The sequence below is a fragment of the Mustela putorius genome, unplaced genomic scaffold (assembly GCF_011764305.1).
Source record: "Mustela putorius furo isolate JIRA1106 unplaced genomic scaffold, ASM1176430v1.1 tig00000174_pilon_pilon_pilon, whole genome shotgun sequence".
NCBI lineage: Eukaryota > Metazoa > Chordata > Mammalia > Carnivora > Mustelidae > Mustela > Mustela putorius.
The window spans coordinates 43,845,555-43,873,322 of NW_025421304.1; the positions used below are offsets into that span (position 1 = coordinate 43,845,555).

General features: G+C 55.4%; 1 protein-coding gene across 9 annotated transcripts in view; it reads right to left on the minus strand.

Moving 5' to 3' along the window:
- ANKRD11 (ankyrin repeat domain 11) overlaps positions 1–27,768 on the minus strand; it is a 178,383-nt gene that overhangs the window by 85,461 nt on the left and 65,154 nt on the right. For 8 of the 9 annotated variants that reach the window (XM_045076461.1, XM_045076462.1, XM_045076457.1 and 5 more), the window contains exon 2: positions 22,856–22,936. The exons of the other annotated variant lie outside the window; for it this stretch is intronic. The gene's annotated coding sequence lies outside the window, so the exon portion shown is untranslated. The remainder of the gene's footprint in view (positions 1–22,855; positions 22,937–27,768) is intronic. 9 annotated transcript variants of the gene reach the window in all.

Genomic DNA, 27,768 nt, shown 5'->3' on the forward strand with positions numbered 1-27,768 from the left:
TTTAAGAAGGCCAGGAACACAATCTCCGCCAAGCTGCGGAAGTAACAGGCTTCGTCATAGTGACCAAAGCCAGAAGGGGTGCCAGGCCTTCCTCACTCCGCCTCAGATTTACATGTTTTACGTAAAGTACTGATCATAACATATTGGACTTTAGATGAACAATTTATCTTTTAATGTGAGCCAAAAGATAACAAAATCCACAGTGGAAAAATGAATTCATGTAGAGAATCCCATTTTCAAAACTTGGGTGACCAACAGCAGCAAGGCCCACACCTGTCTGTCTTCTCACAGCAGCACATCTAGGCTTTCAAAGCCAGGACGCAGTCCCGGGGAACCTGCCCACGCCTCCCCTTACTGCCCTACGGGCGAACACCCGTCCCTCAGAGCCGACACGACCACTCGCCAGGGCCTCGGCGTCCTCCGCTCTGATGCTGAGAACAGAGAAGCCAGCGCACGCTGGGGCAGAGACGGCCTTTTGTTCCCTAGAAGGACGGCCGCGGCTCTGTTCACACCTGCCAGGGAAGTGTTTCTCCAAGACGCCCGCAGGACACAGTGCCAGAGGCGCGAGTTCTGACCTAGTGCGCGGTCACCTCTCACCTTCTGGTAGGTGCAAAGAGCAGACTCTTTCACAAGTTACAAACACCGTTATTTAAGAAAACATGGCCTGCACGAGCACAGATTACATCACGCCAAGACAAAAACCACAGCATCATTTTCAGGCACTAACAAGGACTTCTTTCCAACAGTGCGCTCCTCGAACAGAAAGCCACGGACCGCAGCCCATCGCTGGCCACGCCGCAGCGGGGGCAGACACCGAGTTGTGGAGCCCCGACCATGCCCCGACACCTGGAATTACTCATGAACATCCCCAGTCAAGGGGCAGGAGGGGCTTCATGTGTCAACACAGAGTCTGCAAAGCCTCCTGGGGACCCCCACACAACGGGCGCAATGTCGGAGACAGGAGCGGGGGGACAGGCCACGGCGGCCAGCAACGGGCAGGGAGACAGGGAGGCCTGACCAAGGACCGGCGCCGGGCAGGAAGGGCACCCAAGACTTCGGGGACAGGACACAAGTTACAGAGACAGCACAGCGAGTCGCTGACTAATGCGGGAGAAGGGGCGGAGGCCCCGCCTGCAGTAGGAAAGGCCAGCCGGACGGACAGACACCGGCAGGAGGGGCAGGCGGGGCTCTCCCCGTCAGGCCACACGCCTGTGAGCCTGTGAGTCCAAGGCACTTCCCGTCACACTGCACCCGGCTTGTGGACCGCGGTCAGAAACATCCACCTGGGGGAGGAAACACCTACTGAGTGGTTTCTTTCCCCAATTTTTTAATTTTGAAATAATTTCTACTGATAAAAAGAAGTGCAGAGCCCTGTACAGGCTTCACGAGGCTTCCCCTAATGGTAAAACCGGACACCATCACAGTGACACGCTCAAACCCCGAAGAGCCACAGGCACGGTGTCGGCTGGACCCCCATCTGACCGTGCTGCTCGGGCCCAGGCCCAGAACTGCACCTAGGGCCACGCTCCCTTGTCTTCTTTGTTACGTTTAAGGATAGAAAATGAAACAATACTATTTAAAATGACACGAAACAGAGCGGAAGCAGTTTCTGCTTTGCACGCAGGTCTGTCAGACACCCACAGAATTTATTAAAAACAAACAAGCAAAAAACCTCATGAGGATTAAAAACCCAGAACACTGCAAGTGTGCACGCACATGCGTGTGTGTGTGTCTGTCTGTCTGTCTCTCTCTCTCAACAGGGTTATTTAGACCAGAGAAGACACAGTTTGAAGGAAATTATCCAGAGGTGTGCAGAAGTCCCCTTGGCTCTTCAGCGAGCAGAAAACCACCCAGGGGCAGGCCAGGACGCACAGATGAGAGGCAGGGCTGGGCTCAAAAGCCAGAGGCCAGCACAGGCACGGGTAGGGGCAGGGGGGACACCAGCCCAAAACTGGGTAAGGCCCTGGCCTGCCTCACAAGTCCTAAAAGCAGGGCCCGAGAGGAGCACCTTGTTTCCAAGACTAACCGGACCCCAGAACAAAGCCCAGGAAGGTTTACAGATGTACAAGATTACACGGTACCCACCGAGGCAAACCCTGCGTCTGGCATCCGGACACGCGCAGACACGGAAGCCGGAGTGACCTGAGCAAAGACTAAGCGCACGTGAGCCCCCCGTGACACCAACAGGAGACTGAAGACACAACGGAGCGGGCAGAAAACACCGAGCCTCCCCACAAGGAGATCCTGCCCTCCCCCTGCTCGTGCGTTGGGCTCCAGGCCCGCTCTGAAGGCCAAGAGGGGGGCTGGGAGGGCACCACGCAGGTCGCCGGCAGGTGCCCCCACGACCAGGCGGCCGAGGCTCGCCCCCACAGGCCGCGGTGACAGCGCGCACCCCAGAGCGGATGTGAGGAGGAGACACACCCTCTGCGGAGTCATGTCTCCCCCAAAGCCGAAGACCCAGTCTACGAAGAAAAAAACCACACAAACCCCAAGAAGACACCCTACAGAACACGGGCTGGAGCTCGCGCAGACTCTCGCGGTCCCGGCGACCAGGAAAGACCGAGAAGCCGTCCCCAAGCAGGAGACCCGGGAGACCGGCCCGCAGGTGCGTGAACAGCCAGGCCCCGGCGCCGGCCGCCCCCCGCGTGGGCCGCGGGAACAGGACAGCGCCGCGCCGCGCCGCGCCGAGAGGAGCTCTCCTTTGTCTTCCTAACCTCTCCAGAAATGTGAATAGTTGTCCAAAGTAAGACACCTACAGAAGAGAAACCCCCCGGGCGTGCAATTAAGAAAGCAGAGTAAGAGAAACCAGTCAGGGGAACCAACGCAGAGTCGACACAGATGGCAAAGCGAGCGGACGCAGCCGTCAGCCGGTGAGCGCCTGGGCGCCTGAGACACGCCAGGCAGGAGCCTCCCGTGAGGGCCGCTGCCCGTGGGAGACGAGAGACAGCAGGCGGCACCGCCAGCAGCAGAGACAACTGGGGCCACTGAGCACAGACCAGAGGGGACACGGGGAGTGAGCGAGGTCGGGCCAGCAAGCAGGCAGCCAAGAGCACCGCTGGCCCCTCAGGGCTGAGGCCACAAAGATACCCAAAGCCAGGGGCCACCAAGAGTTCACATTCTGACGGAAGAACTGCAAACTCCAGAGCCACGGCCCTCAACGAACCCCAAGGAAAGAAACGTGAAGACAGGACACCGCGGACCCCCCGGAGGGAGGAGCGGGCCCAGCAGAGACGCGAGACGGGCGCTGCGCACGGACACGGGCCAGGCAGCGTCAAGAACTGTGAGAAAAAGGTCCCTCGTCCTCCCACTCAACAGCCACAGAAAGTCGTGCAGAAACAGCGGAGCCGCTGAAGTCTGTCCACCGAGGGAGACGACTCTGGATGCAAATAGGAGTCCTCACCACGCGTGAGGACCGCCGGAAATGCAAGGACACGGCAGAGACTTCTGTCCTAACGACCGGGAAACTGCACGACAGCAGCACGAGGGCCGGGGCAGGAGACATGGAGGTGCCGTCCAAGGCTCCGATGCTACGAAGTCGGACCTGACAGTACCTGTGAGCCCAATCGCATCAGGAACCCCACTAGGCATCAAGCTATCTAAACACCCATCAAAAGAGAGATTATCAGTTGGGTACCCTCCCTACCAACTGTTTTTACATCTGAAAATTTTTTAAATCAAAGGTTTTTTTAAAAAAGTACATGGATGGTGGGGCACCGGGTGGCTCAGTCTGAACAGTTCAGCATCCACCTTCGGCTCAGGTCATGATCCCAGATCCCAGGATCGAGCCCCACGTTGGCCTCCCTGCTCAGCGGGGAGTGTGCTTCTCCCTCGGCCCCCACCCCCCACCCCCAGATCATAAGCCCTCCCTCTCTGTCAAATAACCATTAATTAAAATCTTGGGAAAAAAATTTTTTTTGGAGGACAGGAGTAGCCTCCACTTACTCTCTTAAGATTATTTATTTATGAAAGAGAGAGCGAGCATGTCCGCACACAGGGAGAAGCAGGCTCCCCACCGAGCAGGGGGCCCAATGCGGGACTCGATCCCAGGACCCTCGGACCATGACCTAAGCCGAAGGCAGAGGCTTAACCCACTGAGCCCTCAGGTGCCCTCCCCCATTTTTTTCAAAATTCTTAAAATAAGAAGGAAAGGCATGTGAAATCTGGCTTAAAAGGATGGTACTTGTTAGGTTCCAAAAAGAAGTAGCAAATACAGCCAAAGTGCCCTTCTTCAGAGGCCATCACCAGCTGAAACTTTCGTATCTCCCTTCGCTGTCTTTGCTGGACAGGGCTATGCCAACTTCCCTCACGGGTGTCAGCCTGAAAGACAAAGTGTAGGTAACCCGAAGCCGACCGAGTCCACCAGCGGCCAAAAGTGCCGGGGCTCTCGGGTGGACGGAGCTGGAGGGGATGATGCCAAGGTGGAAGAAGTCGGTCAGAGAAGACAAACACCGTGTGATCTCACTCACAGGTGGAATTTAAGACACAAAACAAATGAACAAAGTGGGTAACCAGGAAACAGACCCTCAAATGCAGAGAACCCCCCGAGGACGACCAGAGGGGAGGTAGGGGGATGAGGGGTGCCCTTGTCGTGATGGGCACCGAGTCATGTACAGAACGGACCCACTATGCTCTACACCGGAGATTAATGCAACGCTGCACACTCGCTGTATTGGAGTTAAAATTAAGTACGTAGGGGAAATCTGTCTAAATAATGAAAAAGAAAAACCAAAACAAAACAGGAAAAGACTGTCAATTGGGGGCGCCTGGGTGGCTCAGTGGGTTGAAGCCTCTGCTTTTGGCTTGGGTCATGATCCCAAGGTCCCGGGATCAAGCCCCGCATCGGGCTCTCTGCTCAGCAGGGAGCCTGCTTCCTCCTCTCTCTCTCTCTCTCTCTGCCTGCCTCTCTGCCTACTTGTGATCTCTCTCTGTCAAATACATAAATAAAGTCTTAAAAAAAAAAAGAAAAAGACTGTCAATTAGATTTTTTTTTTTTTAGTTTTAGAACAAGGGAGGGCGGACAGAGGAAGAGGAAGAGGAGCAGACCCCTGCTGAGCGGAGAGCCCCAACGCACGGCTCAGTCCCGTGACCCTGAGATTACAACCTGAGCCAAAACCAAGTCAGACACTTAACCTACTGAGCCCCCCAGGAGCCCCAGCTGGATTTCTTTCAAAGGCAATCCCCAACTCCTGTAAGGCTGCCTGTAAGAAACCCTCCTTAAATATGAACACAAACAGCTTAACCTTAAAAAGATGCGAGAAGATGTGTGCGAACAGTCATCAGAAGAGAGCGCAGCTGTTCCGGTGTCAGACAAACCGGCCTGCAGAGCCCCGACCATCATCAGAGGTAAGGGTGTTTCATCGTGATGAAGAGACAGATTCAGCCTCTAATAACTGAGCTTCCAAATAAACGGAGTAAACACTGACTGAACTGCAGGGGAATCCAGAAAACCACAATCATCAGGTATTTCAAGACCCTTTTCTGAAGGAATGCTAGGACAAATACACAGAGAGTCAGCAAGGAACATGACTGCCCACCTCGGAAGGCCAGTAAGACTCATGACCTGGACAGTGGGCTTTAAACTGGAACCCCCCCTTCTGCATGTTTTATTGCATTTTATACAACGGGGGGGAAGGGAATGAAGAAAAACATTTGTTTCTTTCCTGAGAACTTCCGGATGTGCCTCTTGGTCTGTCTTCTAAACAAAAGGAAAGCAGTGAGGAGGCCCAAGCTGAGGTTCTCAGGGCAGAGCATGGCCCCTAGTTCAGAAACTCTCCCTGAGCATCTGCCTTGCAGGCTACCTGGACCGGACCGTGGACCCTCGCTGCCTCTGAGTCCTGGTGGGTAAGCTATCAGAGGTGACCCAGCACCACCAGCGAGCTCATCAACAGCCTCGGGCCTGGGGCCTGCACTGGCTCACGCCAAGCTTCTGGACCAGAACCCTTCCCACGAAGGCTGTTTTTCTGAACACTAAGTTTGGGGGTAAGGGAGAACCTACCAGAAACAGCTTTTAACCAATTCCATTATCTAAGCAAGAAAACACTCGAGAGTGACCCCGTCACCACTGGTGACCTTTCCTAGCATCTGAAATAAATGAGTGACCGTCCATCACGCCATTTTGCAAAGGCACTTGGATGCTCATCTACTCCTTCCTCCCCCATCCCAGAACTGACAAAGCTTAAAGCTGGTAAGAAAGATGCTTCAGGATGACTGCTGGACAAGAACTTCAAAGCAGCCACACCCACGAGAACCTCCCTAGCTCCCTACACCGGCTCTAGCTCCGGCCCTCTCTCTGTCCACTCCACTGACACGGAAGTCCACCAGGGAGCAGCACTGGGGAAAGAGGAGTCAGAATGTAGCTTCATCCATACAGGCCTGGAAAAAACTAAAAAGTGTTCATGGGGACACATAACCGTGTCGGCTGAATTAGCAAAGGGATGTCTGCAGAGGTCTGCAGCAGCCCGGTACAGAGCTGTGCGCCCAGGGCAGGGGTTCACTCAGCTCTGCTCCTGCTCCAGCACCCCCAGGGGAGGCCAGAAGGGCCCTGCACTCTTCGTGCCCGCTGGTTCTGCTGGTATGGGCCGCGTCCCCTGTGCCCCCAGAATGAAGGAAGTCCACTTCCCAGGAGATGGAGCAACGTGGCTGATAGAGAACGAACAAAGTTCCAGACGAAAGCCTCACCACAAATATCTGGAAATTCAGCATGACTTCCAGCGTTCTTCTACGCGGGCTTTAGTCTGAAACATCACTGCCACTGCTTCCTGAGACCACTTTAAAGCCCTAAAATTGCATAGGAAAAATAACAGGAAGGTTACATGACTTACACTTGTTATGAGGTTTAACTAAGTAACAACGTAGAGATTAGAACACCGGCATCTCGGGGCGCCTGGGTGGCTCAGTGGATTAAGCCGCTGCCTTCGGCTCAGGTCATGATCTCAGTGTCCTGGGATCGAGCCCCGCATCGGGCTCTTTGCTCAGCGGGAGCCTGCTTCTCTCTCTCTCTCTCTGCCTGACTCTCCGCCTACTTGTGATTTCTCTCTCTCTGTCAAATAAATAAATAAAATCTTTAAAAAAAAAAAAAAAAAAAAAGAACACCGGCATCTCATTTCCCAAAACGGAAAATGCCTAGAACACCTACACATTATCCACTCAAAGAATCTACTACAGCAGGAGAAATGACTTCAATATATCCTTTAATTCCTCTCCGAATAACCCACCTCTGCCTGCTGAGGAGGACTGTTCTGCCCGGGTGCTGCTGCGGGTCTGTCCTGCTCATAGATCAAACCTTCTTTTTCCCGCCTCTTCTCCACGCATGTGTGCGTCCGCACACACTCACACGCAAGCACATGCACACACCTACATACATGTGGGGGACTCCGGGCTCAACGTCCTGTCCTAAATGGTCTCCCAAACCCTGACGCCCCTTACAATGGTCCCTTTCCCGACGGGCTCCTCAAATCCATCATGCCCAAACCACAGCTTCTCCAAGCAGCCTCTTCTTTCTGGCTCTGTGGGGACGCCACCGTCCTGCTACTGACCCTGCCTCCGGGACCCAGCTGCTCGGCTTCCCAAGCCAACATTAGGTGGGGCGTTCCCTCAGGCCCCCAGTCCCAGAGCTGCCAGGGAGACAGCACCTCGTGCCTGCCTCCCTGGGACTCCAGGCCCACAATGGCCCTCTAGCACACGTCTCTGTTCACCACCTCTCAGGAAGCCCCGGATCGGACGTCCAGCAGACACTCGAGGGAAGCCATCACTGTCTATCCGCAAGCCCGGCCAGGCCCAGCGGGCGCTAACCCCAGACTCAGCAGAAGACATGTCAGACAGGAGAACTACCACTTTCATCTCTAGGGAAAACGGACGCCAGAAAAAGGAGTCATACAGAGTGAACAGGGCCTGATGGGATTCTGAGGCTGCAAAGAGGAAAGCTCAAGACCGGAACTGGGTCGAGATGGTCGGATCTGATGACGCACACCCAGCCACGCCCGGACCCCACCGGATGCTCCTCCAGGCCCTTCCCGAGACACCCTGCGGCAGAGCCTCAGCAGCCTCACGCACAGTCCAGCGCAGAGCAGAGCAGCTCAAGGGTCCTTGTCGGCGTGCCCCGCCATGTGGCCCTGTGCCAGGACTGCAACCCCAACTGGGCTTTCAGGTCACGACGCCACCAAGGCCTCGACCCTACCAAGCCCACCCTGCTGCCCCCAACAACCAACAGTCATCCTCACATGAAAAAGCTGCCTCTGACAGGTAAGAGTGTTTTCCATCCTCATCTCAATAAAACCTGAAAAAAGATCATTTCCTGTATGGGAATTATATTTTAAAAATCTCTACAGGATGTTACAGCCTAGTTCACAATTACTGGCCTAAAGAACTAAAAACAAGAGGTTGCTGGAGCCAGAGCGCCTGGGTAGCTCCGTCAGTGAAGCATCTGCCTTCGGCTCAGGCCATGGATGCAGTCGCATCCTGCTCCCTGCTCAGTGAGGAGTCGGCCTCTCTCTCCTCCTGGCTCAGCTAACTCGCTCGCTCTCTCAAATAAATCAATCTAAAAATCTTTACAGAAAACAAAGAGAGAGAGATGCCTGGGGTCCCCGGGGTGGCTCGGTCAGTAAGCACGGGACTCTCAGTTTCAGCTCACGATCTCAGAGGGTGAGACCGAGGGCCACCATCGGACTCCACGCTCAGCACAGAGCGGGCTGGGGCTTCTCTCTCCCTCTTAGTTTCCCCGCTGGTCGCGGGTGTACACACCCTCACTCTCTCGCTTGCTCTCAAATAAATCAATCCTAAACGACAAAAACAAAACCCACAAACAAACCAGGAGGTTGCTCAGGTGCTGAGAAAGGTCTGGGGTCCACATTCCCAATCAAAGCAAGTCAGCCGTGGGTGGACGTCTGTCTCACGGTCTCACGGCAGCCAGTGCAGAGACAGCGAGTCTTACTGCGACTACTGTAATCTGAGTATGAGGAACTTCATCACTTCAAGAAGTTCTCCTAACTAGCAAACACGTGATGACATATTTTAAGTCACTGCAATTCATAACATCTTTAAAGATCCACAAGATTTCGAAAAACAAAGACAAATTTTTAAATACAGTGACCGGGCTGACTAAAAGATAAGATTAAATAAAGTGAACAGGGCGCCTGGGTGGCTCAGTGGGTTAAGCCGCTGCCTTCGGCTCAGGTCATGATCTCAGGGTCCTGGGATCGAGTCCCGCATCGGGCTCTCTGCTCAGCAGGGAGCCTGCTTCCCCCTCTCTCTCTCTGCCTGCCTCTCTGCCTACGTGTGATCTCTGTCTGCCAAATAAATAAATAAATAAATCCCTGAAAAAAAAAGAAAGAAAGAAAGAAAGAAAGAAGGTGAACAGGGAATAAGCAACACAAAGAATCTGAGAGCGCCCATGTATGACAGGAGGTGCAGGGTCCGTCGTGAAGCAGGAAGCGCCACACGAGAGGCCTGTGTGAGCCCCAGCTGCCACCACAGCGCTCACCCCCAGTCCGCTCCGCAACCGAAGGCAGAGTCACAGGAAGGGAAAACCCTGCTGAGGGTACACGCTTAACCCACAAGCACAGACCCAAGGACAGACGCATGATCTCATTTAGAGGGGACAGAGGTGTGCATTTCCACGAGAGCTCCACGACCCAGGAGCCACTAAATCAGGAGCCCCTGAAAATGCGCACTGCGGTGTGTCCTGTGGGGAGATGGTGGACACGATCAGATTCTCCTGAGGCCGTGAAATTTCTATTGCGGATAAACACTTGGGCTGACTAGGTTTGCCCGGCTACATTTTTTCACCGAACAGCTTCCTACCGCGGTTTCCAAAATGGGGTCCAAAGCCTTGGAGATCCCCACAACTCTCTCAAAGTTTTTCCCATGGTGGGACGCCTGGGTGGCTCAGTGGGTTGGACGACTGCCTTCAGCTCAGGTCATGATCCCGGAGTCCCAGGATCATCGGGCTCCCAGCTCCGTGGGGAGTCTGCTTCTCCCTCAGACCTTCTCCTCGCTCATGCTCGCTCTCTCTCTCTCTCAAATAAATAAAAATAAAATCTTAAAAAAAAAAAAGAATTTTCCCATGGTAACACTGCCTTTCCAGCTGGGGCAGGATCTGCACTGATGGTGCAGAAGTGATGGTCTAACTCTGCTGAAGAACCTCCATGTTAAGCAGTAATTATTAATTTCATTACATCCCCAGTCTCCGTGCTCGGCTCTGTCATATCCTATGTTACAAAATGAGAAACGGGCAGGAAGCACCTCTTCTGGGCACCAAACAGCTGTCCCGGGTATAAGCCCTGCTGCAGGGACAGCACTGCTATGCGAGCCAGTGACGGACACACAGACGCTCGCCATTCCAGTGGAGGACCCCGCAGTGCATCTCTGGAAAATAACACAACAAGACGCCATTGTCAGCGAAACACCTAAACCCATTCATTGCCAATGCAAAGCTCCTTACTTTGGTCAAATACCAGAATCCTGGCAAGCCCCCCAGCACGAGCAGAGAGCTTCTGAGAGCTGCAGGGCTCCCCTGACGAGGGGTGGCTGCAGAAGCAAGAGTGACTTTTAGACACAGCAAGGTGCAGGAAGACCGCATGTGCATGAGCTAAGTAACTCACCACATCACCAACGCACCGCGCTACGGAACCAAAGTGTATGACCGGGGACTTGAACGAGCCCTCCCGTCCCACAGGAGCTCCGCACTGCTGCCGACCTCACCATCCGCGCGGGTGTCCCGTAAAGAAAATCTCCAAAGTCAAGTCTAAAACTATTCAAGTGGGGGCGCCTGGCGGGGGCTCAGTCAGTGAAGCGTCTGACTTCCGCTCAGGTCATGATCCCAGAGTCCTGGGATCAAGTCCCCTGTCGGGCTCCCTGCTCAGCAGAGTCTGCTCTCCTCTGCCTACTTGTGCTCTCTATCTCTGTGTCAAATAAATAAATAAAATCTTCAAGAAACAAAGTAAAATAAAAAACTATTCAAGTACTCATCCCTACCCCCAACTACACTTCTTTGTTCACTTTAACCAAAGCAATAGGACAATCACCAGCATTTTGTTCTGGAAAATACAGTTGTTTTTAGTAAAAATGTGTTATACAATGGGGCTTTTTTTTTTTTTAAGATTTTATTTATTTATTTGACAGACAGAGATCACAAGTAGGCAGAGAGGCAGGCAGAGAGAGAGGAGGAAGCAGGCTCCCCGCTGAGCAGAGAGCCTGATGCGGGGCTCAATCCCAGGACCCTGAGATCATGACCTGAGCCGAAGGCAGAGACTTTAACCCACTGAGGCTCCCAGGCACCCCTATACAATGGGTTTAAGTAGCATTAGTAAGTAAACGTTTTATTGACAGACATACTTCTACAGAAACAAGCTATCTGGACTCTGCATTTACAGTATGAAGAGTGTCTGAGATGACCAGCATGAGGACAGGGCCCAGGAACCACGGAAGGAAGGGGTGCGTGGCCCCCAGGTCCCGTGTCAATCACACTCCCCACCATGACTTCACCCATGCAGGACAAGACCACTGCTCTGCCTGCACCACTGTGAACCATCAAGTAGATCCGAAGACAGAAAGGCCTACACAGACAAAATCCGAGTGTCTCAGAGAAACATCAGCTTGCTGACTCCCCTAGGGGTGGTTCTGGAAGGCACTGTTGGGCCTCGGGACCACAGAACTGTGCCCAACCCCACGTGTGGACCTTTCTGCAGTCCTGGCTCCTTCTACAGAAACAGAAAATGGAGTCCCCTCTGCTGAGGCATGTGGAGACCACAGGACCACCCCCCACGTTGGCTACAGTCAGGGACACAAACCCATTGGCCTCTGGCTGAGGCATGTGTGGGACTTTGTCCTTTTTGTGTGGCAAGAATAAAACACTATTTTAAATTTCACAGCACCCTTTTATAAGCCCCAACCCGGTATCATCCCCTGAATATCAAGACAAAAGGACACAGAATAATGTAGCGCAGCCCCCGATTCACAGATGACAGAATGAGGTCCGCACCCGGGGCCGCGCTGGCCCTGCAGCACCGGCAGGTTCCGAGTCAGCCCCAGCGCCCGCGTCCTTCTTCCTGGCACACACTCTCTGCCAGGCAGGGTTCGGCATCAGAGGGCCTGAGCAGTGATCCTGTTGTTAAATGAATAGAACTTATGTTCAGAAATGACGAGAAAGGACCAGAGGACATACTATGTTTTGAGGAAATAAATAAAGTTCTTTTTGAGAACCTGCTGACATCCTGGAGTGGCTGAAGACCCCAGTGAACGCTAAGCGCTCTAAACCCAGGTGAAGAAGCATGAGTCTTGGGGCGCCTGGGTGGCTCAGTGGGTTAAAGCCTCTGCCTTCAGCTCAGGTCGTGATCTCGGGGTCCTGAGATCAAGCCCCGCGTCGGGCTCTCTGCTCAGCAGGAAGCCTGCTCCCCCCCCCCCCGCCTGCCTCTCTGCCTACTTGTGATCTCTGCCTGTCAAATAAATAAATAAAATCTTTTTTTAAAAAGGGGGGGGGTCATGATTCTAGTTTCTGACAAACACTGAGCAGCGTGACCTCAGACACACTGGCTGGACACACTCAAGTGTGCTTCCCACGGGGTCCCGCCAAGGGCCACGCAGTCTCTGGAACAGGAGGTGCACGCTCGGAGGCCCCGACAGACGACAGCCGGGGCTGTCCTTCTCCCAGGCTGGTTTCAGCATCAGAGGGACAATTTCCTGAGGTGGACACCTCTTAAAACCACTGGGCAGACGCCTGAGGACGTGCTGAGGAATGCAGAGGCAGGAGAGAGCTCGTCCCGTGTTCACCCCAAATTCCCTCCCTGCCCCCCAGCCCCTGTCCACTCCCATGCCCCCCAAAACAACCCAAAGTTGCTTTTCGCTTGTTTTAAATGCACACGGCTTTGGAGCAAACACACCGGCAAACGTGAAGGCCTCAAGCACTAGTGCAGGAAGACGACTTGGGTTCCGTGCACAGGGCGAAACCTGGGGGAGCCCAGAGCAGAGATGCTGCGTCCTCCCGCGCTCCCGCCTGGTGGTGTAAAGTAAGCAGCACCCCACGACCTCCCCGAGCTGAGTGTCTCTGATGGGGCACTGTCTGGGGCACGCAGACGACGTGGCTGTGAGTGGCCTGAGCGGCGTGTCCGCGTCCACACACTCAGCAGTCCCGGGAGCTACACAACGTGAAGTGCTCCCCCGCGACCCCGATGAGACGCTGCCCCGAAAGCTCCCCACTGACTCCGCGTCCCCAGCGCCTGAGGGCCCCGCTCTCCTGCTTTAGGAGCGCCGCAAAAGACCCAGCACCTACCGACTCAGACCAGTCCCAGAGATGCTCTCCAACAACCACTGTGCGGCTCTGTCCCTCGCTGGTGTCCGGCTGAGCCCACAGGAACGCGGGGTCGTCTGTCCCAGCCAGTCTCAGACCGTGTCGACCGTGGCCTTGTTTCCTGGAGGGTCTGCGCTGTGAGGGAGACGCCTCGGGAGAGGACGAGCCCCCGCTGTTCCGCACCACGCCGAGGCTCGACGTAACAGATCTCGAGCAGGATTAAGCAGGTGGTGGTGGCTTAGAAAGTCCTTCCCCATCAAAATGATGTGGTTTGTCCAAGTTATTTCCTGACCTTATTAAGACGTGAATTCATCTCCTTACTGTTGTCTTGATGCCATCACGTTGTAAATGCTGCCCAGCTACTGCTCCGAGAACTCTCGCAGATCAGAAAACACACACTCCTTCCCCAAACAGCAGCACGGAGGACCCGGGTGTGCGCCGGCCTCGGGCCACCGAGGAGCACAGCTGCGTGAGGACGCGTCTCCGGAGACACAGCCTCACAGGATCCCAAGTGAGGAGCAGCTCCGGGAGGGGGCGGAGGGGGTTGCGGAGGCCCCGAGAACGGGAACCCTCTGGCGGGCCCGCGGTCAGCACACTGCCGTGGGCAGGGGTGCTGAGCCGACCTGGGGGCGAACGTCTCTGTGCCTCCACGAAGCCACACACCGGAGACACCTGCGGCCGGCAGAAGGGGGCTGCAGGCACGGAGCCCAAGGCAGGAGCACACTGCCTGCCTTGAGACCGATGTACGGGCCTAGGACACCACCCCGTCCCCCGCCACCAGAAGAGCCACAGCCGCTCCGGCCACTAGGAGCCCTCAGGCACAAAGCATTCGTCTAAAGGGTCTAAGGCAAGCGGAAAGCCACACTCAGTCCTGAGGCAGGGCCGGCTCTGCCCCTGAGAGGACACAGCCGCTGTCCCTGTCCTGAACCCCAAGCGGGAAATGTGCTGAGCGTCACCAGGTCCACACCCCACGGCAGCGGGCTGTTCCTGCGGAGGCGGAGGCTATGCCCCCCTCCCCCAAACCCAGAGGGTAGCTCCGAGCACCCACGGCGCCACGGGGGTCTCGACGGAGACCCCGTGTTCAACCTGTTCGTGTGTGGAAACACACTGCTGAGCTCCGGTGGGCACTGAGCTCCTCGGCAAGCTGCGCCACCAGAAGCGCGGTGCGTGTCTGAAACCCACCGGCAATCAGACCTCCCAAGAGCATCGAACGCTTCCTTCTCTCCACAAGCCACCGGCCGTGGTCAAGAGCAGGCCCGAGGCCAGGACCACAGGCTCCCCTGCATGCCCTCCACCGACAGCCTGGTGACACCCGGCCAAAGCGGGAGGGAAGACTTCAACCTCTCTCCTTCAGTGTTTCCTCACGGAACTCCCTCTCTCCCTCTCTCTCTCTCTCTTTCAGGATTTTAAGGGGCGCCTAGGTGGTGCCGTCACTTAAGCGTCTGACGACGGATTTCGGCTCCGGTCCCCCAAGACTGAGCGCACAAGCTGGGCCCCTCGCCCCTCGCCCCTCACCCTCCGCACCCCCCCAGCTGCCCACGCACCTGCACACGCTCCTGCTGAAAAAAGAAATTTTTTTTTAAAGAATCACACCATTCACTATAATAAATTATTTTTAAAAAAAGATTTTACATCTGACATGGGGCTCCAACTCACAACCCCAAGATCACGCGTTGCGGGAGTTGCAGGCTCTACCAACTGAGCCAGTCAGCACCAGCCCCCAAGGTTATTTCTACATGAATCTCAGAACAGCTTTTCCCCCAGAATCCACGTCCTCAAATAATGTTCACTAGCTTACAACAGATGCCCGAGTTAGGTCATGAAGAGGAGAGAAAGTAAAGCTGTCTATAGTCGTGTCTGCACAACAGCTACAGGGCCTACCTCGGCAGGGACTAGCCCAGCGCGCTTCCCGAGGCACCCGTGACAACGGTCGGCGCAAGGTGCGGACTTCGGGTTCCTGGTCAGGAAATGTGCTACTGGAATTCCAGAGTGTCCTCAGAAGCCGCCCAGACCCCCGGGCACGTGGGCCTGGAGCCCTCTCAGCTGCCTCGAGCTCTCCCTCAGTCCTGGACGCATTACAGGGAGTCTCAGCTCGTCTCCAGCAGACCTTCAACCAGGAAATCACGGTGGTCCTAAACCCAGCTGCACACTTTTTTTCCGTTTCTTGATTATACACACAGCGAGGGGTTAGTGCTTTGAGTCGGAGGCCCTTCAAGGCGCAGTTACTCTCGTCGAGAACGCATGCAGGACGGCCTCCAGGCGGACACATTTTACAGCCACACTCTGACCAGCGCACAGAACTGTCCCCAGCCTCACAGAAAGGCAGGGACCACCTCCCCAGCGCTCCCCAAGATGGAGAGAAGGAACCCAGTTACAAACCACCCAAAGAACTTCCAAGCAGTCCTGGAGTAGAAACAGAAGGGTGTGAGGGGTGAAGACACCAACATGAGCCACGGAAGAAGGACAGCTGTGGTGAGAGAGACAGACCCCGCGCTGGTGCTCAGGACCTCGGGACAGAGAGGACAAGGGACCCCAGGGCAGGACAGCAGACACAGAGCTGGCCAGATACAGCACGTGCCTGCATCAAACAGTCAAGACAGGGCGCCTGGGGGGCTCAGGGGGTTAAAGCCTCTGCCTTTGGCTCAGGTCATGATCTCAGGGTCCTGGGATCGAGCCCCGCATCGGGCTCTCTGCTCAGCGGGGAGCCTGCTTCCCCCTCTCTCTCTGCCTGCTTGTGATCTCTGTCTGTCAAATACATAAATAAAATCTTTTAAAAAATAAATAAATAAAAATACAAAATAAAAATGGGCCTCACCCTGGACCCAGGTTCGCTGATCCTTTCCCAGGGCCTCACTCTAGACCTGGCCCATTTTAAGCACGTCACGTCGGCCCAGGAGCAAAGCCTTGGGGGGCGACAGGTGCTGCGGTATGAAGACCGCACCCTCTATCACACACGCTCAGACCTTAGAGATGAGCCTTAGAGATGAGCCGACGTGCCTGGGGCAAAGCTGCAGGATGGATCGCAGCGAGGCCCCGCACAGCCCCCTCCGGTCACCGGCCTCCACCAGCCTCCTGCCCTGGGTCAAGGGCTGACGCGACTACCTCGTGCTTCTGTGCGGACCCCGAGACCCCGACACTCCCTCTGCGACCCATGAGCTAGGGAACCTTGTAAACTCCACTACTTCACACCTTTGAGACCTAGAATCTTAGACGAAAACTGTGGAAAATGCTACCTGTTTTCTTGGGTCTTGTGGGCTACAGAGAACATCCTGTGAAGGTATGTGCCACTCACAGGCCTCAGAGTTACTGGAAGGCGCGCGTCAGCAGGCACTCTGCAGCGTGGTCTGTCGTCAGGGTAGGGGACACAGAAGCCCCACCCCAGCCTCCGGGAAGGCCATTCCAAGAAAAGACCCCAAGTGAAGAACGCCAGAGAGCCCCAAACACAGATGTCTCTTGGGATTTTTTTGGTGAGGTTTCCGTTCAAGGAGGTTCTGTGAGCCTGTACGCCTGAACACCGTTTTTCATACAAAAACCACCGAAAACAGACTCGGGCCACACCACCCCAGGCTCAAGTGCAAACCTCTGCCCCGCCCCCTCACCCGTCTGTCTCTGCGGGACCCCAGCCCAGAGACCGGCTCTGCGATCCGGCTGGTCAGCCGCCTCACAGAGGTCCCCAGGCACAAACACGCCCAGAGAGAGATGCACCTGCCAACGCTGTGTGGGACCGCCCTGTCTCCACTTCCTCTCCGTGAGTTGCGGCCGGCATTCCCACGGGTCCCCTGTAAGTCACGAGACCCACGACACACAAAGGCCAAAAAACATGGGGACAGAGAGTGTGGGGGGAGGTGAGCTAGACAGTAAAACTTTTCCAAAGAACAAAAATTGGTTTTTATGTTAATGGAAGTTTTAATTATAACACTGAGGTTTAAAATATGGTATTAGCGGGCCAAAATACTCTAGAGCTTTGGAAGGTTTCTCTAATCAAGTCTGGTCACACCGAAACGGCAGCTCAATTCTAACTATCTTCTGCTGTCCTGCTGCGGGGCTGAGGTGGACATGAACTAGTGCACCGGGGAACCAGACTCTGGTGGGCTCACGGACCTCCAGGCAGCATGCCGTCAGCCCTGAGGAGGCCACGTTCAGAACTGGCTCCCACCAGCAACAAGTGGACAGGAGTAAGCGGTGAAGAGGCTGCCGTACGCAGGAGACGGAGAGTGTGGACAGAGCGGAGGACGCAGGGACAGCGGCGGGAGCGACCCGAGCCAGGCCGCGGGGCCGGGGCAGGGGCCGGGGCCGGGGCCGGGGCCGGGGCCGGGACCGGCCCCACCCGTGCGGCTGCCGCCGAGCACGCACCCCGCGGAGGCCCAGAGCCGCAGGAGAGCACTGTCTCCACTTGCTGCTCTGGTTCTGCCCCTCGCCGTCCAAACATACTCAGGCCCAGACCGCGGCTGCTCTCATCCTCACGCACTAACACCCTCAGAGCTGGACAAGAACCTCCGGGTTTATTTTTTTCCAAAAAACAGATCATCCATTCACAAAAGGTCAACAAAGTGAAAAGCTGTAAGAGGAAAGTGCCGTCTCACGTCCCAAGAGCACTGGCTCAACCCTTTCCTTCTCAACCCTCTTCCTGTTTCTTCCCGAGCAGAATGCGCCGAGCCTGCAGGCGCTTGGACCCAGGCCCAAGGCTTGGACCCAGGCCCAAGGCGGGGACTTCCGAGCCCAGGGGCAGCAGCACAGAGCTACGGAGGAGAGCGCGAGAGGCCGGCATCAGGAAAGCAGACACACGCTGTGTGCAGTCCCCGGGGTGTGCAATCAGAGCCCGACACACTGGGTCACACGAGAGCCGAGCCCGGGCAGCGCCCACCGCCAGAGTCAACACGTCCTGCTCTCCCCACTCGGTCTCCTGGGCGGGAGATGCCGCGGACGGGGGACGCCACGCTGCACGGCAGCCGCAGCTCTGCACACATCCAGGCCCACGCGGCCCAGACCCTGCCCTCCCCCCGCCACAGGCACTTGCTGGTCCGATCGTGGGCCCAGCGGCAGGACCAGGGTTTTGCTCTGCCTTCTTTTCAAAGCTGCTAGCCTGGCCAGCACTTTGCTCCATCTTTGGATCCTTCATGCTTCAGGGGGACCTCAGTGCAACCAAGGGAGAGCACAGACTGACTCAGCTGAACCGAACACTACAATCTTGAACTCAGAACACCGCACACTGCAACCCGCCACTGCCCTTTGACACAAAGGGTAACCCAAACTCCGTGTCCGCAGAGGGGAGACCGCGGGCGGTGACCATCAAGTCGCCCATTCCAGAGTGGAGGGCAGAGCAGACTGCGTGCTCCTCAGGCCCAGGGCGCCGGCACACCCCCCGACACGGCCCTCCCGCCGCCCTCCTCCCACCAAGCGGGTGCACACGGAACTTCTGCAGCGCACCCCTGCACGCTGCGCGGAGCCCTCACCCCTGCGCCACGGGAGCCCTTCCGTTCCGCAAGGCGACGTGGAAGGGAAGGCAGACGTTCAGGAAGAGGGTCAGCTCACTGGTGACCGAGCCTGGAGCACCTCCTCTACGGCTGACCCCGGCACATCACTCCATCCTCAAACACTAAGCGAAGAGGAGATCCCTTCAGCTTTAGAACTTGATGGTATCAAAAAACAAACACCGGCTCCATGAGGATCCCCCCCCAAGTTAAAAGAAGGAAAATAACAGCAACCGACAGCCCGTCAATAAGGTGTTATGAACCACCCACAGACTCCCCAGGGCCCGAGCAGGTGTCTCCACATGCCTGCCCTCCCAGTGGGCCTGGGGTCCCAGAGCTCAGAGGCCCATTCCAGCTTGAAACACTCATGGGGAAATAGCCCCAACAGCCAGAAGTCCCAGCTGGGGTGTGGCTCCGGCCTTCCCCGTCTGCTCTGACCCGCCTACTCTCCAAACCCTCCCCCTGCCCCTGGCTGTCCCAGCACTCCAAGCACCCCGGGATAAGAGGACCAAAGCTCTACCCACCTGCAAGCACTGTGCTGGGGGAGACCAAGGGCTTCTGGGGAAGCTGTCTGAGCCCACTATCTGTTTTGTCATTGATCAAAAGACATGCACTTAATGAAATCTCTTTTTTTTTTTTAATTTTTTTTAAAGATTTTATTTATTTTTTTGACAGACAGAGATCACAAGCAGGCAGAGAGGCAGGCAGAGAGAGAGGGGGAAGCAGGTTCCCCGCTGAGCAGAGAGCCCGATGCGGGGCTCCATCCCAGGACCCTGAGATCATGACCTGAGCTGAAGGCAGCGGCTTAACCCACTGAGCCACCCAGGTGCCCATGAAATCTCATTTTAATGAGATCTAATATTCTATACTTTTTAACGTAGTTTAAGGGAGGCTAGCCAAAGGATATTCCCTAGACCTCTAAGTATACAATAAAAACTTATCCTCAAAAATTCAGTAAATGGGGGCGCCTGGGTGGCTCAGTGGGTTAAAGCCTCTGCCTTCAGCTCAGGTCGTGATCCCGGGGTCCTGGGATCAAGCCCCGCATCAGGCTCTCTGCTCAGCTCAGAGCCTGCTTCCTCCTCTCTCTCTGCCTGGCTCTCTGCCTGCTTGTGATCTCTGTCTGTCAAATAAATACATAAAAATCTTTAAAAAGGGGGGGGGGGATTCAAAAAGCTGTTTGCCTACATGCAGACTGTAAGGGTATTTTTTAAAAAATTCAGTAAATGATACTGGCACAATTAGCTAAGCATATTTCTTTGGTAAGGAAGTCAAGTGTGCTTTGTTATCTATTTTTAAATGCTAACAAGACCTCTTTGTTAAAAAGGCAAATGCATTAGCATCAGAACCTACAAGCTCCTTAGGGCCCACACATCCACACCGGCGCTGCCCACAGGTCGGGGCGGCAGCAGCAGCAGGTGGAACCCAGCTGGCAGCCATGTGTGCTGTGACCATAACCTGCTCCCCACGGGCAGTGAGCACAGGGCTGGGGGCTGGGTCAGGGAGAACCACAGCTGCTACCGGACGAGCTCGGGAGAGCCTGTCCCTCTGCTTCAATACCAGACGGCAGACTGTCAGAGGTCAGGGAGCACCCCACGACCTGAGCCACAAGGTGCGCCAGCACATCAGCAGGGGCTTCTGTTGTTGGCAAGACTTCCAGCCCTGTGTTCTTGGGGGTGCGGGCCAAGAGCCAGCCATGCAGCCCTCTCTACAGCGAGCACCACCTGCACAGGGCGCCCGCTCAGCTTCACATCCAGGGACCCAAGACTATATGCTCTGCCAGTTCAATGTTTTTATCAAGTCAGAAGGCAATCACCTGTCTACTTTAAACAGAGGTGTTCAACTCAAAGTACAAACCAGTAAAACCTACACCTCTGCTCATATAAACACCACCTCTATCATTACAACATGCTACTTTCAGAAGCTACCTTGTTTTTAGAAACATAATTCAGGGGGCGCCTGGGTGGCTCAGTGGGTTAAAGTCTCTGCTGTCAGCTCCAGTCATGATCCCAGGGTCCTGAGATCAAGCCCCGCATCAGGCTCTCTGCTCAGCGGGGAGCCTGCTTCCTCCTCTCTCTCTGCCTGCCTCTCTGCCTACTTGTGATCTGTCAAATAAATAGATAAAAATCTTTTAAAAAAATAAAATTTAAAAAGAAGAAAGAAAGAAAGAAACCTAATTCAGGGACGCCCGGGTGGCTCAGTCGGCTGAGCATCTGCCTTCAGCTCAGGTCATGATCCCAGAGTCCTGGGATCAAGCCCTGCATCGGGCTCCTTGCTTGGCGGGAAGCCTGCTTCTCCCTCTGCCTCAGCAACCCCCACTCTTGCTCTCACTCTCTCTGTCTCAAATAAACAAACAAAATCCTTAAAATAAATAAATAAAAGTAAAAATCTGCCTTTGACTCCAGGAGCAGGCTGGAGGGCTGACCTCAGCAAGCTAGCCGCCCGCAGCAATGCCCCTGCTCCGCTAACACACTTGAGCCACTGGCCCCAGAGGAGAACTCACATTCATGAGAACCTTGATCTTTATTCAATCTAAACACTGTCGATTTTTTAGAAGACTATTACAATCAATGCTGCCTGAGTATTTACAGTTCACAACACTGGTAAGCGGCATGAGACACCTTGGGACAGTGCTTCTTCCTACGTTAGAAACTCTTCTAAAGATGACGCACCTGTGGCTCTCAATCCACCAGACTGACTGGGCCAACCCAAGAATTTGCCTGCAAAGAGTCACTAATAACTTGTTTGCTTTTAATCAGAAAATACATTATTCTGAATCACCAAATACTTAACTAATTTAGGCAGCATGTTCTTTTTCCTCATTGTAAGTGAAGACCAATAGTACACTTTCCACAAAAACGCAGAGCTCAGCCTCCTGGTGGAAATGGGTTTGGTTCTCCCTCTGACCCCACCATTCCTTCTCTCCTGGGCCGAGTCTCCCCACCACTGCCCCACTGCCAAGAACAACCAGGTCGAAGGCACCCAAACACCCTGGAAAACCACCCTGGACAGCACACTTAGGTGCTACAAACTCCACCACTACCCCACCTGACCACCAACACCCGCCCCGGCGACACTGGCTTCTTTCTAACCGCTAACCACCCTGCAGATTAAGAGAAGACAAGGCGAGGCCTCCTGTCAGAGACATCTAAGATTCCTGTTCTGTCAAACCTTATCGCCGTTCCCAAGGAAATACTTCAGGTCAAGTCAAAGACACCGCCAAGAACGTTCCAAGTGGCCTGATTCTGTGATGCTGGAGATAAGGACAGGTCCTGTTAGGTCAGGGATACTCAACCAAGGAAGCGGCAGGAAAGCTTTCTTTCCAATCTGCTAGAAACAATAAAATAGAGCGGACAATATGTCTTTGGACAATCTGCTTTGAAACCACTCATGCCTGGCCAAGTATGAAAAACTGAAACAAATCAGGAGTTTTTCTATCGTCATCAAGGTACTTATCAGAGAAAAGAAACTGCCAGCCCGTGCAACACATCTCCCAAGGAGGGGACTCTGTCGTAGAGCAACAGATGCCCGTGCTGAGATCTGAGACCAGGGTCCTGAAGGAAGCAGCTGCCCCTCCTCTCAAAAACGTTGCCAGTAATTCCCAGGAGGAAGCGCACGGTCAGGGCAACCTAGCCAAAGATCCCATTCCTCACCCCCCAGCCACGTGAGCTGGCCTCCAACAACTAGGAACCCCACAAGCAGCTGCCCAGACACGCAGGACAGCAGACCAGAGCACGGCCAGGCTGCCGCTGCTTCTCCCAGAGGAGAGCAGCTCTTCTCCATGTGCACAAGACAGAGTGGTCAGTACTGGGCTGCAGTGGTCTCCAGACCTCGCCGACAGAGCCGATCAGATCCAGAGGTTGGACAGAAACAGACCTCCTTGGCAGCCTGGGACCCTGGGGAGCTCCCTGGAGCCCACGGCTCACCACCACGGACCTGACACATGCGCCGCAGCCAAGGGACGCCCAGAAGAGCAGCCACAGGGCTGGGCCGGCACCGTCACGCCCACGGGAGCCCACGTGGAGACCTGGCGTTGCGGCCCGGCCGCTGGCCAGCGCGCGTGGGAACGGCGGAGCGACGGGCGGCCGCAGCGCGCGGTACTTACCGACTGCATAGCTGAAAGCCGAGGCTGGCGAAGCGGCTGCTGCGTCCGGCGAGGCCGTCCCAGAGCAGTGCTGCGCGCGTTCTGAAACGAGAGAGCACAGGCAGCTCACACACCGCTCCTCGGCCTCGGCCCGGTCTGTCTCTCCGCCTGGACCAACCGTCTCTTCCGCAGCAGCTCCCTTCGCTTCCCTCAACTCCACACCACAAAACAGTGGCTAAGATCGGGGCGGAGCCGATCTGGGGTGTAAAGGGAGCTCACACCTGGCCATTATCCTAATGGGCATTTCTGTTCTCAGGATTTTCCCTGGAAAGCGGCGCCCTCGGGCCGTCAAGGAAAGAACACTTGGGGGGCCTGTGGGTCTCCCTGGAGATGAGGCTTCAGGACTACGGCCTTGAGGGGGTCGTTGACAGGCTTTTCTTCTCGAGTGGCGTCCTCTAGGGATATCCCGTCACACGGTAAAGGGAAGGTAACTGTCCCCAGTGACTTGCCTCTCCCGGCCTCTCACAGCACACACCGCCCCCCACCGACCCCCAACCCATGCTCGGCCTCCACGGGAGGCTCCCACCTTAGCAAATAAATCAAGTGAGCACCGTGGCCTCGCCAGTAAGACAAGGGAAGACTACAGCGCAATGTCATGAAGAAAACGGACTAACCCTGTATAACCTCCTGGGAGCGCTCCGAGACCTTCAAGAACAAAACAAGCCAGCAACAACAAGAAAAAATACCATTTCTTCACCACCCTTTCCCTCAACCCCATCAAAACATCAGAGTGTCTGCCGTCCGCAGACACATCACAAGGACGGGGTACGCACCGTCACCTCCATGGGCAGGAGGCACGGACAGGCTGTGAGACACGCCGTCCACAGCAAGCAGGACCCCCAGGTCTGTGCTCAGACTGCCGACCCGCTCGTGTGCTCTCCTGACCTACGCTTACAGGAGGGCGGGTGTCGGCGAAGACGGAGCGAGGTGCTCCTGTCCTGCACCCCTACACAGGCTTCTCCAGAGCTAGGACTCAAGGGCTATTAAACACGACTCAGAAAAGCAGCTTCCGATATGCACTATTTGGTTTTACTGAAAAGCAGCAAGTATGTGTTTAAGCTTTTCAATTTCCTTTTTTTTTTTTTAAGATTTTATTTATTCATTTGACAGACCGAGATCACAAGCAGGTAGAGAGGCAGGCAGAGAGAGAGGAGGAAGCAGGGTCCCGCTGAACAGAGAGCCCGATGCGGGGCTCGATCCCAGGACCCTGGGATCATGACCTGGGCCAAAGGCAGGCAGACGCTTAACCAGCTGAGCCACCCACGCGCCCCTGCTTTTCTATTTTCTTATGAAGACGGTAAAAGAACAATACAGAATGCATGGTGAATGTCTACGCTAAGAATCCAGCAAATAGTAGTATCTACCACTAGAACTCTGAGGAAAACTTGAGGTTTTCTTAATCCAAGGTTTCTCAAACTCAGCGGCACTGACACAGGGGTGGCTCATCCTGTGTCCTGGGCACTGGAGGAGGACGCGGGCCTTCCCAGTGCGGCAGCACGCTCCCCCCAGGCTGGGACAGGCAGAAGGGCTCCAGACACCCTCAGAGTCCCCTGAAGGGCTCGATCCCCCGGGGCGGAGGGCCAGTGCCGCAAACCCAACTGCCATCCGACGGACGCAGAAGCCAAAGCAGACTGAGCTGTCTCTGGTCACGCACGGAATTAAAGGCAACTGGAAGTAGAGCCCAGGTCTCCCAGACCCTGGTGTAAAGGTCTTTTCATTCTAAGGGAAAATATTTTAGTCGTTAACCCCATCATTTCTGGAAGGCAACACGAATTAAGAGCCTCCAAAATATTCACGCCTTTTGGCAGAGTAACCTGCATTCTGGGGCGCACAGTGAAGGATGCTCTAAGAGACGAAGAGGGTTCACGCGGCACCCACGCTCCCGCCGCGACTCCCAGCGAGGCAGGGGTAAAGCCCCGTGTCTGGACAGATGTGCCGGACACACCTTTTACCTCAGAGCTCGGCTACAGTGGTTCAAGGAGCACGTTCCCAGCCCAGAAATAGAGATCGGTGGGGACAGGATAAGCCAGTGTCCAACACAGCTGAGGGGGAGAGAGCGCACAGGAAGCATTCAACAGACGGGGCACCTGCCCACCCACGTCTGAGGGCCAGGCCAGCCCGACACATGGACGCCCCAAGAATCCAGGCAGAACAATGGCCAGAGGCTCCCACCGATGAGACCGGCAATACGGACAAGACAATAAGCCCAAGTGCTGAGGAAGTCTGATTCGTACCATCTAAGAAAAATGACATGCTTTTTTTTTTTTTTTTTTTTTTTTTTTTGAGAAAAAGTAGGAAATACTTTTACCATTGATTGTGGTTATCTCTGAATAATGTAACAGTGCAAGATCTTAAACTCTACACTTTCATATCTCACTAATTCTTTTTTTTTTAAAAAGATATTATTTATTTCAATCACAAGCAGGCAGAGAGAGAGGAGGAAGCAGGCTCCCCGCCGAGCAGAGAGCCCGATGCGGGACTCGATCCCAGGACCCTGAGATCATGACCTGAGCCGAAGGCAGGGGCTTAACCCACTGAGCCACCCAGGCGCCCCCATATCTCACTCATTCTTATGAGGAGCTGAGCACTGCATGAGGAGTAGAGAAAAGGCTTTTTAGAAAGCTACCAAGAAAGAATGAAATCTCACAGAGTACCTGGGTGGCTCAGTCAGTTAAGTGTCTGCCGTCGGCACAGGTCATGGTCCTGGGGTCCTGGGGTCGAGCCCCGCACCCGAGCAGGACGTCTGCTTCTCCCTCTGACCCTTCCTCTGCTCATGCAACCTCTTGCTGTCTCGCTCTCTCAAATAATTAAAATCTTCCACAGAAACCATTAAAAACGAAGTCTTGCCATCTGCAACCATGTGGACGGACCCAGAGGGTCTTACGCGGCGGAACGTGTCGGGGAACGACCACCACCAGCAACGTCGCGCGTGGATGTGGCGGTGAGCAAACAGCACGCACGCTCAGCGGGGGAAGAAAGCGGAGAGGGAGACGCACCGAGGGTCAGAGTCTAAGCGACAGAAGAACGCGCTGCTGGTGACCAGAGGGAAGGCGGGGGGCCGGGCGACGCGCAGGGTCGGGGGGCGGGGGGTGCACACAGGCCGAGGAGAAGCCCCGGCGCACGGTGTCATGGCAGCTCTCGCTGGACCCGCGTCGGACGCCAGCGGGGCACGGGGGGCTCACTGGAATTTAAGTGTAAATTAATAACCAGTATTTAACACCCCCCAACAACGAACCCCCCACGGAACACCGCCACGGCCCCCTGACTCCGCCCCCGCCAAGGCCCAGGGACGGTGTCACAGCGGCCCCGGCACAGAGGCCTAACCTGTAAGGAGCCTGGACAGACTTCATTACTGTTTTGGGGGAAAGAGTCCACAATTACATAATGTTTTCACCACAGAGAGTCCTCTTTCTCTCCTCCAAGGTAACCCCAAGATTTGGAAGATGTTACTTCTACAACTGTATTTAATTCCCCTCAATTTTTATTAATCAAAGACCTATAGTTGCTAACCATAGGTTCTGAACAGTGTTAAAATGATGGATTTTTTAAAAAACTATGTTGATAAAATCCAACCAACACAAAAGCAATCATGAGACTGCCTTCCCTCCGATTTCCGTCTCCACTCTGGATTGAAAACACTGCAGAGCGTCCGGGCCTCCGTCCTCCCCTCCCAACACCCTAAGTGCCCAGGGACCCGCGTCAGCACAGGCCTCCGCCTGCAGGATGAAACGCCCTCAGCCAGCCAGCGCCGGCCGGCCGCTCCCGGGAGAAATCAGGCTGAACAGGAGCGAGTCCACAGTCAGACCAGGGCAGAGTCCTGGGTGCTGGACGCCCTGGCCCCCGAGAGCTCCAGGACTGGGGCAGGGGCGCGGGGGGCCCGTGTCTCCTCCCTGCCTGCTCTGCACAGGTCAGCGGCAGCGCTCCGCTCGCCCCCGACCCGAGAAGGGCTGTGAGCAGAGGAGGCCCGGGCAGCGCTGCGGCTTTCCCGGTAAGCACCTCCCCGAGGCGGCTCACAGACATCCACGGACACAGCAAGAGACCGCGTGCGGGTACAGACAGGCGGCGCCTTCCAGGCACCAGACCAAGCTGTCTGGGACCACCATCCCTGCGGGTCCGACACAGCCCACCAGCGTCTCTGCCAACCGTTGACGGCAGCTTCATTCGTTCCTAAGTGCCACACCGTGGACTCTGCGCAGGTGTCCTTCCACGGGTGACGGGCCGGCGTGTGGCCCGCAGACCCCGCAGACGCCACACAACGGTGGGCAGTGAGGAGCAGGGCAGAGCCCCGGACGCAACAACGGCCCGGGTCAACTGCTGGGTGACAGCGGAGCAGAGAGACACAGCCCGAAGGTCACGTCCCTACGGCTCCAGGTCCAGGACATTCCCTGGGGACAACCAGCGGTTGGCAGGGTTGGGACCAAGGGTGAGGAGACGAGCCAGGAGGTGGCAGGTGTGGTTACCCAGGGGGAGCAGGAGGGACCCTTGTGCCCATGGGCCCCACACACCAGGAAACTGGGGCATCTCAGACCTGTGGCTCGTGTCCCTGTCGAGATCCTGGCTGTGATGCTGTACTCTACTTTTGAAAATGTTACCAGTGAAGGGAACCTGGGTGGCTCAGTTGGTTAAGCAACTACCTTCAGCTCAGGTCATGGTCCTGGAGTCCTGGGATCGAGTCCTGCACTGGGCTCCCTGCTTGGTGGGGAGCCTGCTTCTCTCCTGGCCCTCTCCCCTCTCATGAGCTCTCTCTCTTTCAAATAAATAAGTAAAATCTTTTTTAAAAAGAAAAGAAAATGTTACCAGTGAAGAAACGGGGCAAAGTGACAAGGGACCCTCGATGTAATTTCTTACAGCGTGTGAACGTACACTGATCCCAA